This window comes from Acinonyx jubatus, chromosome C1 (assembly GCF_027475565.1).
Source record: "Acinonyx jubatus isolate Ajub_Pintada_27869175 chromosome C1, VMU_Ajub_asm_v1.0, whole genome shotgun sequence".
Taxonomy (NCBI): domain Eukaryota; kingdom Metazoa; phylum Chordata; class Mammalia; order Carnivora; family Felidae; genus Acinonyx; species Acinonyx jubatus.
Window position 1 is genome coordinate 90,897,457 of NC_069381.1, and position 14,501 is coordinate 90,911,957.

Consider the following 14,501-nt stretch of genomic DNA (forward strand, 5'->3'; position numbering starts at 1 on the left):
AGGCACACTTTGAAAAATCCCATTTTTAAAACTCTCTGCCCTCTCCACGGCAGTGAACTCACTCCTTTCTTACCCAAGTAAATCTTTTCTGTCTGCTTCACTGGTAGGTTTCTTTCCCCACTCACTCCCTAAATTAAGGTCTTCTCCAAAGTTTTCTTCTCAGTGTAAAAAAAAAAGAAAAGAAAAGAAAAGAAAAGAAAAGAAAGCACCACACACTACTTTTTTCTAAGTAATCTCATGGTTTTAACTAGCACTTCTTTGCAGATGACACATCAAGACTTGAAATCTCTCAAGTATCACATTTGCAACTGCCTGCTGAAAATCATAACCTGGTTGTCCAACAAAAACTCAAATATGTGCAAACCTGAACTCATCATCTCTCACCACCTGGGCCACTTCTACCACTCTCAAACTCCATTAGAGGTGTAACTCAGATGTAACTCTCCTAAACACTTAAGCACAGAACCCAGACAGAGCTTCACCTTCTTCCTTTCCCTCTCTCCTTCCTGCCACATCTCGTGCTGTCAGTTCTTGTGACAACTCTAAAAGGACTCAGTTTCCTCCAGTCAATGTCATACTCCAAGTCTTTACCATCACTCCCCAAATGATGGCAGTATCTTGTTTATCGTCATCTCACGTCTCCCTCACTCTAGAAAACTTCACCAAGATTATATTTCAGCTTCCAAAGTCTTTAATGGCTTCTTATTTTTTAAGACATTAAAATTATATTTCTTACATTGCATTCAAGAGCCTTTCTGATCTGCCTCCAACCCATTATCTATGGTATCATCCAGTGTCCAGTCCAAACCTAAAAATCTGCTCCTTTGCCTCCATTCCTTTAAGTCATTATTTCCACCTAAAATGCTCTTCCTCATTAACTCTAAATGTCCAAAATTTAAGCCAAACTCACATATTCTATTTATGTCTTTCATGAAATCACTAACTGGAAATCATTTCTCCCCCCCCTAAATTTCCATAGTACTTCATATTGATCTCTCTTCTAGAATTCAAATTTTCTATTATGGATCATTGTTATTGATGTACATTTTTATCTCCTCTTCTAGACTGACCAAATGACCAAATCATGATTATTGATGTGCATTTTTATCTCCTCTTATAGACTGACCAAAATGCCTATCTGACTTATCTCTGGATCTAGAAAAATGCCTTAAACTTAGTGACTATGCAATACAAATTTGACATGATTAATGATTCAGTGATTCTATCAATCAAGCAAGCAATCAATGAATTTTTTTTCTTCTTGATACATGTATGTATCTTCTTGATAGGTCTACAACACTACCTTGATCCTAAATAAACAAAAGAAAACATTTACTAGGTCCAACTAACACTCACTAGTGTGAGATTTAAATCCTGTACCTAGAAAGCTGTTTATTGTACAAAATCCTGATCTGGGATTCATTTACTTTAAGAAGTTATAATTTGCACTGAAAACATTACTTTACTTACAGTTTTATAATAATACATACCTCCATGGGGTAAATACAGGTCTGGGCAGTTGTACCAGCCAATGAGCCAGATACAAATCTCTCAGTAATTCCTATTTTAGCACCATCAAAACTAAGCCATTTTTTATACTGTATAAATAAAAGCATTGAAATATATAATATTACTGAAATGGAATATATATATACATATATATATATCCATATATTGTTTCTAAGTTTATAATGTTAATTAGTAATATAAAATTATTTGAGAAAGTATTCCAGACACTAGCATCTAGAGAAATAGTTGATTTTAATTTTTATGCAATAGCATTAGCATCATTAGCATCTAGAGAAATACTTGATTTTAATTTTTACGCAATTAGTTGTCTAAAATAATAAGTAAGACTTCTCTATTTGACCTCCTTTTTCCTTTTTCTTCCCCACAGAATGAGTTAGTAACATTAAATCACGTAAGCTTATTAATGAATGTACTATTTCATAAAGGGCATGCAAATGACAAAAAGGGACAGAAATTGCATCTGTTACCTCTTTTTAGCCCCATGTCTTAGATATGCAAGGTACTTAATATTGCTTGGTTACTGGATAATCAAGAATAGTAACTTAACATGAGAGGCTCCTTTTGTTACAAGGAACAATGGTTTACTCTGGTTAGCTTAAACAGCAGGGAGGTTATTGCAATAACACATGTGGAAATAAGGAAAACAATAGCGTAAAGGTCAGGCTTCGCAGGAAGTAAAGTAAGTCAAATTTCATGGAGACTGAAACTAAACTCATTTAGGATCCAAGACAGCCTTAGCAAACTGATTATCTTGTCACCTGTTAGGTAAGATGTCTTCCTGTTTGCTTTTCCTAGAGGTCTATCATCAATATAATTCAACTAACTCTGGTTCTCAAATCAGTAACTCCCATCAGAAAGTGTGATTGATTCAGTGAAGGCAGAGACTGCTACATGTTCCCAGCACCTAGCACCCACCACCTTCTTCTTCCTTTTAGTAGCACAGCTGACTCAGTTGCCAACTACATTTCCCTCTTCTTTCTTGCAATTAGGTTGTGTGGCTAAGTGGCTAATTTTAGCCAAAGAGATATGAGGAGAAGCTGAGTGTGCAAATTCTGACATCTTCTTCAAGTTGTCTGTCCTGGACACCTCTTTCCTCCACCTCAGGAATGGCAAAGATGGAAGCAACCTCTGAAGCCAGGCATTGAAGATAGCAGAGATGTGCTGTTAGCCATGGACCACTTGCCTGTATCTCATTTAAGTTGTTGTGTTTTGGAATCTGTTTGTTAAAACAGCTTAGAATGAACCCCAACAAGAACGGAAATTGGTTACTAGATGTAGGGTACTACCATAAATAAAACCTAAAATATGTGGCACTGGCTTTATTGTTAGGACACAGATATTACAGTCTAAGCAGATGATGATCTTTCTAATGCTTTGTGGAAATGCTTGATAAAGCGTCTGCTGTGATAATGTGGAAGGCAGACGGTGTGCTTTTTGAGCCTGAAGTTCTAGGAAAACTGATAGTAAAATCTCAGAATATTGGTCAGTGTTGCATGCTCCTTGCTGCTTTTGGCACAATCTATAAGATATGAGGTAATGTATCTCTCTGCTTTTCTGCTCTCCAAAGCCAGTTTGCAAGCAGAAATGGGAGGGAATGGAGCTCTGCTAAGGGAGTTTTCTTAGCCTGGCTTTGTATTCAAGAATGGTGGGTTTCCAAGTTGGAAAGGCCACCTGCTTCTGTACCCCAACAGAAGGAAATAAGATTGTCCTAAAGCACTTGCCTATCTGAAAAAAATCATATTAGGGGCTCTGTCATTTGATTTCAGTTTATTGTTTCAGTTCACATCAACATAGGCTACTATAAAAATGAGACAGAAGGGGAATGACTAAGCACAGGAGCTAGAAAATAAAATACCAGAGAAGAGATTTTTGGATGTGGTTATGCTATGTGGTATTGACTAGAAACAAACAGAGAAGAAGTCTAAGAAACTTCTGAAACAATTGTATGCTAGAAAACCCATAAGCAAAGCCTACAAGACCCTATGTTCCATTGATCTCTAAAGCAATTCTCAGGCCCCCAAATGTAAGCAGGCAGACACCTGGCCATGGCAGACACTTCCAGAGCTCTGCATCACATTTGGACAGTTCGGTACAGACTCACAGACTCACTTCACTGACAGAACACCATCAAAAAGAAAAGCCTTTCATCTCTCTGTTTTGCTGCCTCAGGGCCTTCTCTGAAGGTGTAGGAGACTGTCCAGCCCAGAAGTCTGGGGAAGTTAAAGTCATAAGAGCAATCCTCATATAATATGGGATATAAACTGGCAGATAAATAGCTCAGCTCTCTTCTTTCAGGCAGATAATTCTGAGAACCATTCTGTATACTTCCTAGAAGTTCCCTCAGAATCAAGCCCCTATTTCCTATAGCTGAAACCTCATTTATGTATCCTTATATTGGCTTTTCTTCCTTCCATGTCTCACTGTCCCTGCTTCTTCACAAATAAGCTAGCTGTACCCAGACTCTGTCTGGGGGGAGAGGGGGAACCCAAATTAAAACAGTTGGTATTACTTCAAAAGTGGCCCTATGCACCAATTGAAAGACAGAAATTGTCAGAGTATATGTTATCTATAAGAAATCCACTTTAAATACAGTAATGACATAACTGAACTCAACACCACCATCAATCAACTGTATATAACTGACATCCAGATTGTTTCATCCAAGAATAGCAGAGTACACATTCTTCTCAAGCTCACATGGAACATTCACCAATAAAGACCACATTCTGGGCCATTACACACACCTTAACAAATTTAAAAGAATGGAGATGCCTGGATAGCTCAGTTAGTTAAGCGTCCAACTTCGGCTTAGGTCATGATCTCACAGCTTCTGAGTTCAAGCCCCCATGGGTCTCTGTGCTGACAGCTCAGAGCTTGGAGCCTGCTTCGGATTCTATGTCTCCCTCTCCCACCTGAGATCTGTCTCTCTCTGTCTCTCTCTCTCTCAAAACTAAATAAACATTAAAAACAAAAATTTTAAAGAATGGAAAGCACACAATGGCTGCTCTGAGACCACAGTGGAATAAAGTTAGAAATCAGTAACAGAAAAATTATTTTTAAAATATCTACCAAATTTACCAAAATATGTGGAGATTTAAAAACACACTTCTAAATAACACACAAGCCGAAAAGGAAACCTCAGGAGGAATTTTAAAGTATTTTGAACCAAATGAAAATAAAAACACAATTTATCAAAAGGAGTCGGAAGCAGTACTAGAGGGAAATGTATAGCATTGAATACATATATTAAAAAAGAACAAAGACCTAAAAATCAATAATCTAAGTTTCCACCTTAGAAAACTAGAAAAAGAAGAGAAAATTAAATCCAAAGTAAGCAGAAGAAAATATGTAATAAGAATTAGAACAGAAAGCAATGAAATTGAAAATAGGAAATCAATAGAGAAAATCAATAAAATCAAAAGCTGGTTCTTTGAAAAGCTGGTTCTTTGAAAAGTGGTCCTAGAAAGTAGACATAGAGAGTGGATCACTCACCAGTTACTGGACAATTATGGGATCTTGGTTGGTAAATGGGATGATGATAATCTATGGTAAGCTATGGCATTACAATTACTAAGATTCATAGTCATGGTGGGTTGGGATGAGATATTCATAGGCAGCAAAGCATTATATTATGCAGTTGCCCTAATACTTGAACAGCACGGGGAAAATTACAAGATTGTAGAGGTGGCTGGCTCTAATTCACTGTCTTAGAAACTTTGTTTTTTGCGGTTTTTGTTTGTTTTTTCTTATTTTCTTTTTCCTTCCAAGATTTTACTTAAATTCAAGTTAGCTAACATATAGTGTGGTATTATTTTCAGGTGTAGAGTTTAGTGATTCATCATGTCTTAGATCCTTTTTTTTTAATTATTTATTTTTGAGAGAGAGACAGAGTGCAAGTGTGAGAGGGGCAGAGAGAGAGGGCAACACAGAATCCAGCACAGAGCCTGATACGGGGCTCAAACCCACAAACCATGAGATCATGACCTGAGCTGAAGTCGGATGCTTAATCGTCTGAGCCACCCAGGCACCCCATGTCTTAGATACTTTGAAGGAAGATAATGTCAAGGTTAGATCAGCTGATTGTCACCTTAAATCATATTATGAACACCGTAAGGCCTTCATATAAGCATTTAAAGAGAGGCTCATGGATAACTACAAATCAGGCCCAGGATATAAATGTAAAGGTAACAGTTACTAAGGAAACCATGTAGAGTCTCAAAAGGTCTCCTATGGTAAAGTGAAGACCCTCGCTGGGGAGGAGTAAGACCCTGACACATGGGATGGGGACATTTGGATGTATATGCCTAGAAAATGTAGTCTCTAGCACCTCCAATTTGGCAAAAAGTTGCCTCCTTCCTAATTCTAGAGCAGAGAAGCTTCTCTTTGTCCAGAGGCAATGTAAAGGCCTCAAAAAGGCAGATACCTAACAAGAGGATGTTTGCTTTTCCCACAGTCTGTCCCACCTATGATTGCCTCTTACTGCCTCTCAACCAATAACTTATATAGGGTCAGTCCTCAGACAGCCCAAGGACCTGGCTACTATGGGCTGGAAGGAACCAAGGGAATGGTGTGAGAGTGGATCACAAGAGTACTGACCGGGGGGATATGAGAGGTGGGATGTAATGCTGGATAGAGAAGACTTTACTGATGTGGAACACTCTCTCATGACACAGGACTCCTAAAGCCAGTTGGAATATGCTACTGGGACTGCTCTTTAAAGCTTGGACACAACTACAGCTGGCAGCAAATGAGATAGAGATGTTAAAGTCTTGACAGATTGTTGAGGAAGGGTTCAGCAGACTCATGAAGGTAGAAATATTACAATGAATTTTATCATGCCTGGAGAACCTACCAGTAGACTATGTTTCTCAGAGAAGAAGGGAGTCCTTGTTGAAAGACCCAAAGATGACTGTCTCAGTGTTGACAGCAGGGGACTATAGCTGCCATAGATTCCTCTGACAGATCTACAGAAAGTAAACAGAAAACCTTCGGGAAAGGATTCACCTTTCTAGATGTCATTAAGAATTTTCATGATTCATGGGAAGAGGTCAAAATATCAATTAATCAATTAATAGGAGTTTGGAAGAAGGGGCTACAGACTTCAGTGCAGGAAGTAACTGCAGATGTGATGGAAACAGCAAGAAAACTAGAATCAGAAGTGGAGCCTGAAGATGGGACTGAACTGCTGTAATTTCATTAGAAAACTTTCACAGATAAAGTTTCTTCTGATAGAAGAACAAAAAAAAGTGTTTCCTTGCGATGGAATCTACTCCTGGTGAAGATGCTGTGAAGTCTGTTAAAATGACAACAAAGGATTTAGACTATTATATAAAGTTAGTTGATAAAGCAGTGGCAAGTTTGACAGGATTGACTCTATTTCGAAAAAAGTTCTACTGTGGGTAAAATGCTAATAAACAGCATCACATGCTACATAGAAAATGTTCATGAAAAGAAGAGTTCATCAATGGGGCAAACTTCATTGCTGTCTTATTTCAAGAAATTGCCACAGCCACCCCAACCTTCAGCAACCACCACCCTAATCAGTTAGCAACCATACCCATAAAAGCAAGATCTTCCATTTGCAAAAAGATTAGAACTCACTAAAAGTTCAGATGATGCTTATAAAGTACTTTTACTTAGAGTAAATACATAGTTGTTTTTTTTTTTGTTTTTGTTTTTTATTTTTGTTTTAGATACAATGCTATTGCACACTAAATAGACCACATAACTTTCATATGCACCGGGAAACCAAAAACATATTTGACTCCCTTTATTGCAGTGATCCAGAACCAAACCCACAATATCTTCAAGGTATCATTTACACAATGATATCTACTGCTTGTGCACATGCCAGTTTTCTCTCTCATGAAAGTCTAAATTTTTTAATTAAATTTAAAACCTGATCTTTATCATAAAATTCCACAAGAAGTAACATTTTACCTGTTCATAGGCCCCAATCTTGAGTGTTGTCTCAGGTGCAATTTTAAAAACATTTACACCATTCCCCCGCCAAAGAGAATGAATTCCTCCTTCTTTTGCCATCTGCTCAAACCCACCAATCAATCTCAGTCTCCTTGACTTTAAACTATGAACCTAGAAATGAACAGGAAATTTATTTTTTAATTGATTTTGTTGGTAATATGACAATGATGTTATTATTGCTAATAAAATAATGATACATAAATATAAATATCAATATCTATGATATTCAATACCATTTTCATTTTTGTTTGGAGACATACAAAATTGATATATTAATTCTTTTGCTTTACCAAATACATACTTTAATCTCATATATCAAAGAAAAGAACAACTTAAAGAAAACAGGAATGACTTACCAGAAAATTTTTACACACACAAAATGTGTTGTTGCTAATATATCACAAGATTATTAAAAAGTACACTGAAATATGCACTTAAAAAGGAATGGATGAGAATATGTCAAACTTTCAAAAGTGGATACTTCTGGGTAGCAAGGTATTGTGGGATGAACTGCGTCCCCCTAAAATTTATATGTTGAAGTCCTAATGCCCATTACCTCAGAATGTGACCTTATTTGAAGACAAGGTCTTTATACAGATAATCAAATTAAAGTAAGGTCTTAAAGTGGGCTCTAAAATCTAATATGATTAGTATCCTTATAAAATGAGGAAATTTGGACACAGAAATATGTAGAGAGGGAAGACAATGTGAAGAGACACAGAGAAAAGACAGTCATCTCCAAGCCAAGGAGAAAGGCCTGGAACAGATCCTTTCCTCAGTGCCCTCAGAAGGTGCCAACACCTTGATCTCAGATTTCTAGCCTCCAAAACTGTGAGACAATAAAATTTGGTTGTGTAAGCCAGTCAGTATGTGATATTTTGTTACAGCATCCCTGGCAGACTAATACACAAGGATTACAGGTCATTTTAATGTCCCCCTTTATACTTTTCTTTATTTTCCCATTTTCCTAATGTTTTATTTTATAATAAGAAAAATGTTATTTTTAAGAGAGTGAAAACTAAAACAATAAAATACCCTCCTGGCTATGATATAAGAGAATAATAATGGGAGAGCAGGGTGAAATGGGTATTCTCACCTCCTATGGGAAGAAGTCTGGAAAAGAATTTAACACTAAGCACGTGCACCCACACAGCTTCAAATCATTACTTAATTTCTAGGAACTATTTCTAAATAAATCATCCTAAATATGATAAAAATATTCATAAACAATGATGTTAGTCATTATGAACTATTATGAATTATAATTTTAAAAGAATTTTAAAACCACCTACATGTCCAAGAATAGAAAAAAAAAAATAATAGGACATATCCACTTGAAATAATACAGTCATTAAAACCTGTATTTGAAGAATACACAAATATTTGAAATATTTGAAGAATATCTGAAATAACATGAAAACATGCTCACATTATCCTGTTCATTACAAGAACAAAAAACAGTATATAAATTATTCATATATACTGCTACTTAGTAAGAGGCATTCCTGCTATACATGCAGAAGAGCTGGAGAAAGAAAGTGCAAATATGTTCAGGGTTGCATTGTGGATACAGATCTGAGTGTTCTAAACTTGGTTATTGTGAAAAAATGGGAGGATATTCCTAGGCTGCTACTACTGTGCCTCTTCACCTAGCACCCATAAGAGGTAGCAGGATCTGCAAACTTTTCATTCTCTCTGTAGAAGATGATGTCCCCCAACATGTTGTCAGAAAGCCCCTGAAGCTTTGTTCAGGGCTGGCATGAAACCCAGGACCCAAGTGCCCGAGATTCAGTTATCTCATTGTTCCATGTGTCCTGCAACACAAATGATGGCTCTGAAGAGATAGCATACTAAGAAAAATAAGGAAGAGGCCATAGAATATGGTAAACATTTGGCAAGAGAAGGAAGGAAGCCAAAGGAAAATAGCAGGAATAGATTGTCAGGAGATGGGAGCTATCCCCTCTGAGAGCTCCCAACGTGTACATCTGAGTCTGTCAGAAATAAGATTTTCTAAGAGTAACAAGATCAGCCATCAACCAAAAAACACTATTCATAATCCATTACCAAATGTCACCAATGTTACCAAAAAAACAAAAGACAAAACAACATCCAGTATGTAAGTTTAATTACAAATTTAAACTCACTAGACTGTGAATTATAAATTTTTATATCCTTGCAAAGAAAGTATTCTGCAAATATTAAATTTGAATTATGATAGTTAACAGACTAAACTATGCACTACTTTAAAACTATCATTGACAATCCTTACTCGGTAAAATAAAAATAATTTGACATTACCTCTAGTGAAGTATCAGCCACTAGTAAACTTTAAGTAACTTATTTTCCAGTTCTTAGAAATATGCCTAACACTTCATTAGTAGAATACACCCGTGTTATTATGTAGGTGCTAGAGTCTAAAGATAACCAATAAATAAGACTAGTGGTGTCTTATCACTTCTTTGGTAGATTTAGTTATATTTCTGGGGAAAAAAAAACCTCTAACAGAGTGTTCTATTATTATTTCCAATAAAAACTAATTCAAATAGCACACAAGCATCTGTAAGAAAATTAAGAAATCTTTTAATATTGAAATAAGAAAATTTACATTTTCAGAAAAAGTAAAACTTTAATGGGAAATAGGATGAAATGTGTCAAAATATTTCCTTTTGAAAATTAAGGAGGGTTTTTCAAGTTATGTTAATGCTTAAGGGGTAAAGTGTGCAATCTACCTGCATCATGACTTTCAAGCGGTCAAAAGGTGCCGTGCATGTCCTTGCAACTGTCCCGGCTATACCTGCTGCCACCAAATGCCTCCACCAATCTCCAGAACGCTTCTCTTGCTCAGTAAATTCATCTGGAATAGATATACTCTCCCCTATGTCAATTATCTGATACGATATAAATATGAATTACATAATAAGGAAAAGTATAACCACTTGATAAATTAAAAAGATAACTTTTTACAAAGACCAAAAACCCAAAGATTTTTTTTTCATATCTCATGGCCTGTTAATGAAGACTGACAATTTTCTCAGCACTTGTACTAGACCAAATGATTTTCAATAATACATTCACATATAGGTTTAAAATCTGTAAAATCAATTACCATTAGAGTTATTAATTTTAAATTATCAAACTATTTAATCTCTTCCATGAAAAATGTAAATAATCAGTGCAGTGACCACGTCCTAGTAACACACCACAGTGCCTGCCACACAATAGGTAAGGAATAAATGCTTAATTAAGTTTCTTTACTTTATTTAAAATTCTCTCAAATTCCACTGTGTACTTACCTAAGTCAGAATTCAAGAGCAGCATTTTATATGCTTTAATTTCTTTATTACTGACATCAATTCTTTCCTCAAATGACAATTTTCTTTTTAAAAATCTGAACTCTGACAAGTTTTGCATTTCACTTTCTTTTCAGTAATCATACATGCTTTTGCTAAGCTTGTCGGTTTTTGCTAAATGTTGAGGCAGTGTGACTCTCTGGAAAGAGCATCACACTGGACTCAGGGGATCTAGGTTCCATTACTTGTCAATCATGGTGGACAAGTCACTTCTCTGGTTCTTAGTTTTCCCACCTTCAGTTTATTCATTCATTGAATGCCCCCTTTCCAAACACCATTCCACCTCAAAACCATTGTACTTGATCTCCCCTCTACCTAGAACAATCCTCTGTTGCTCTTTCCATGAATTCTTCTCTAACACTTAGCACAATTTTAATTAGTTCATTTCTATCTATTGGTTGCTTCCTCCTTTAGAAATTAATCCTGATAAGAGCTGCAAACTAGTCTTTCTTGCTCACTGTTGTCAACCTTGCACCTTGGTCTATGTAGATAAGTGTGCTCAGTAAATAGGTGTTGAACTAATAAATTAACATGCCACGTGCTGGGCTGTGCATTCATAATATTATGGTTCAAAAGTTACTTTCTTCCCTCTGGGAGTTTATAGTATAATGAGAAAAACAGGAAAGGAAACAAGCAATTATAATACAGAGGAATAAGTACAATAATAAGGGTAGCAAAAAAAAATGTCTTAAGAACATAATACAGGGGTGCCTGGGTGGCTCAGTCAGTTAAGTGTCCAACTTTAGCTCAGGTCATGATCTCACAGTTTGTGGGTTTAAGCCCCATGTTGGGCTCTGTGCTGACAGCTCAGAGCCTGAAGCCTGCTTCAGATTCTGTGTCTCCCTCTCTGTCTGCCACTCCCCTGCTCACACACACACTCTCTCTCAAAATAAATAAATAAACATTAAAAAAATAACATAATATAGAGACACTGAATAGAGTATAGAATCTTTTTTTGGCAGGGGGGAGAGATGAGTGGAACTGTCAGGGAACATTTTCCACACAAAGTGACTTAGAAGTAGCAAAGCAATATGAATCCAGGTATTCTGACCTCAAAGGTTAACTTCTTGTCTATCACACTCTACTATCTCCCTATAGAAGTAGGCATTAACCTAGGGAATGTTCTAGGCAAAGGAAATAATTTCTTCAAAGATACTGCATATTCTAAGAACTGCAAGACTGTATACAGGGATGGAAGGAGGATAAAGAAAAGCTCAAGACCTCAGAATAATGTTGACATTTCTGGTTTGGGCAACTAGGAAGTTAATGACACCATTCAGCGAAATGGAAAAAGAAGGTCTAGGGAACAGATGATGTTGTGTTTATGTTTGAGGTGTCTCAATTGATGTCCAATGAATGCTTGTACATGCAGAAGGAAGGTATGCTCTAGATGGAAGAGTAAGTGGGACTGCCTAGGAAAGAAAATGTACAGAATGAGACGTAAAGAAAGCTTAAAATAGAACATAGAAGAAAACATATAAGAAACAAACCGTGGAAGAAGATCCTCAAGAGATATGGAAAAGTAACGATAGAGAAGTGGGAAGAAAACCAGGAGAATGCAGTGTCAAGGAAACCAGCTGAAGAGAACATTTAAAAAGAGAGAGTGGTAAGATCTAGAAAATATACATTGAACTAACATTTGGGAGACTGGCTTGGTAAAATAATTTTTATAAAGTGCTAAAAGCAAAGCCAGTTAGTTGAGAAGTAAATGGAAAGTATAGCCATGAAGACTGTAAAAAAGATAAGGTAGCTAGAGGGAACATCAGTAGGATTATACTTTTTTTAAATGATACTGACTTAAATATGTTAAATGTTTAAATGCAGGATATTTAAATACAAAAAATAAAGGAGATAAGGAAGAGAATAAGGCCTCTGAATGGGTCAAAGATTAAATCAAAGGGGAAATCAAAACAATATCTTGAGACAAATGAAAATGGAAACACAACATACCAAAACTTATGGCATGCAACAGAAGCAGTTCTTAGAGGGAAGTTCATAGTGATACAGGCCTACCTCAAGAAACAGGAAAAACCTCAATGTAAATTTATACCTTAAGGAACTAGAAAAAGAAAAACAAACTAAGACAAAAGTTATAAGAAGGAAAGAAATAATAAAGACCATAGCAGAAATGAAGGAAATAGAGACCAAAAACAAAGCAAAAAAAAAAAAAAAAATCACCAAAACTAATAGCTGGTTATTTTGAAAAGATAAACAAAATTGGGAAACCTTTAGCTAAACTAAAAAAAGAGAGAAAACCCAAATAAAATCAGAAGCAAAAGAGGAGATAATATAAAGGATACCACAGAAACACAATGGGTCGTAAGACACTACTCTGCACAATTATACACCTATAAATTGCATAATCTAGCAGAAATGGATAAATCTCTAGGTACATACAATGTACCCCACACGACTGAATCATGAAGAAAAAGAAAATGTAAACAGACCAATGAGAAAGCAGACTGAATCAGTAATCAAAAATCCCCCAACAAATAAAAGCCCATGATCAGATGGCATCCCTAGTGAATTCTACGAACATTTAAAGAAAAATTACTACCAATCATTTTCAAACTCTACTAAAAATCTGAAGAGTATAGAACCTTCCAAACTAATTTTTACAATACCAGCATTACCCTGATACCAAAGCCAGACAAGGACACTACAAAAAAAGAACACTATAGGCCAATATTCCTGATGAATATAAATTCAAAAATCTCAACAAAATATTAACAGATAAAATTCAATAGCACATTAAAAGGATCATGATAAATGGGATTTATTTCTGGGGTGCAAAGATGGTTCAACATACACAAATCAAAAAATGTGACATCATATTAATAGAATTAGGGATAAAAATCATATGATCATATCAATAGATGCAGAAAAAGCATTTCACAAAATTCAACATCCTTTCATGATTAAAAAAAACTATCAAAAAATTGGGTAGAGAATGAATATAACTCAACATATTAAAGACCATATATGACAAGCCCACAGCTAACATAATACTTGATGGTTAAAGGTTGAAAGCTTTTCCTTGAAGATCAGGAACAAGACACCTTGTTCCTATTCTTCCCACCAATCCTATTCAACACAGTACTGAAAGTTCTAGCTATAGCAGTTGAGCAAGAAAGAGGAAAAAAAGGCATCCAAATCAGAAAGAAAGAAGTATAATTGTCTCTGCTGCAAATGACATGATCTTATATATAGAAAATCCCAAAGACTCCACAAAAAAACCTGTTAGAGTTAATCAATGAAATCAGTAAAATTGCAAGATACAAAATTAATATATAAACATCAGCTGCATTTCTATACATTAACAACAAAATATATGAAAAAGAAATATAGAAAACAAACTCATTCATAATAGCATCAAAAACAATAAAATACTTAGGAACAAATTTAACCAAGGAAGTAAGAGACCTACAGATTGAGGACTAGATGACATTGATGAAATAAAATGAAAATGTGGGGCGCCCGGGTGGCTCAGTGGGTTAAGTGGACGACTTCGGCTCAGGTCATGATCTTGTGGTTTGTCAGTTAGAGCCCCACATCAGGCTCTGTACTGACAGCTCAGAGCCTGAAGCCTGCTTCCAATTCTGTGTCTCCCTCTCTCTCTGCCCCTCCCCTGTTCACGCT

At 36.0% G+C, this 14,501-nt stretch overlaps 1 pseudogene; it reads right to left on the reverse strand.

Annotated features, from left to right (window-relative positions):
- Positions 1-14,501, reverse strand: part of LOC106974248 (calcium-binding mitochondrial carrier protein SCaMC-1-like) — a 49,566-nt pseudogene that overhangs the window by 5,018 nt on the left and 30,047 nt on the right.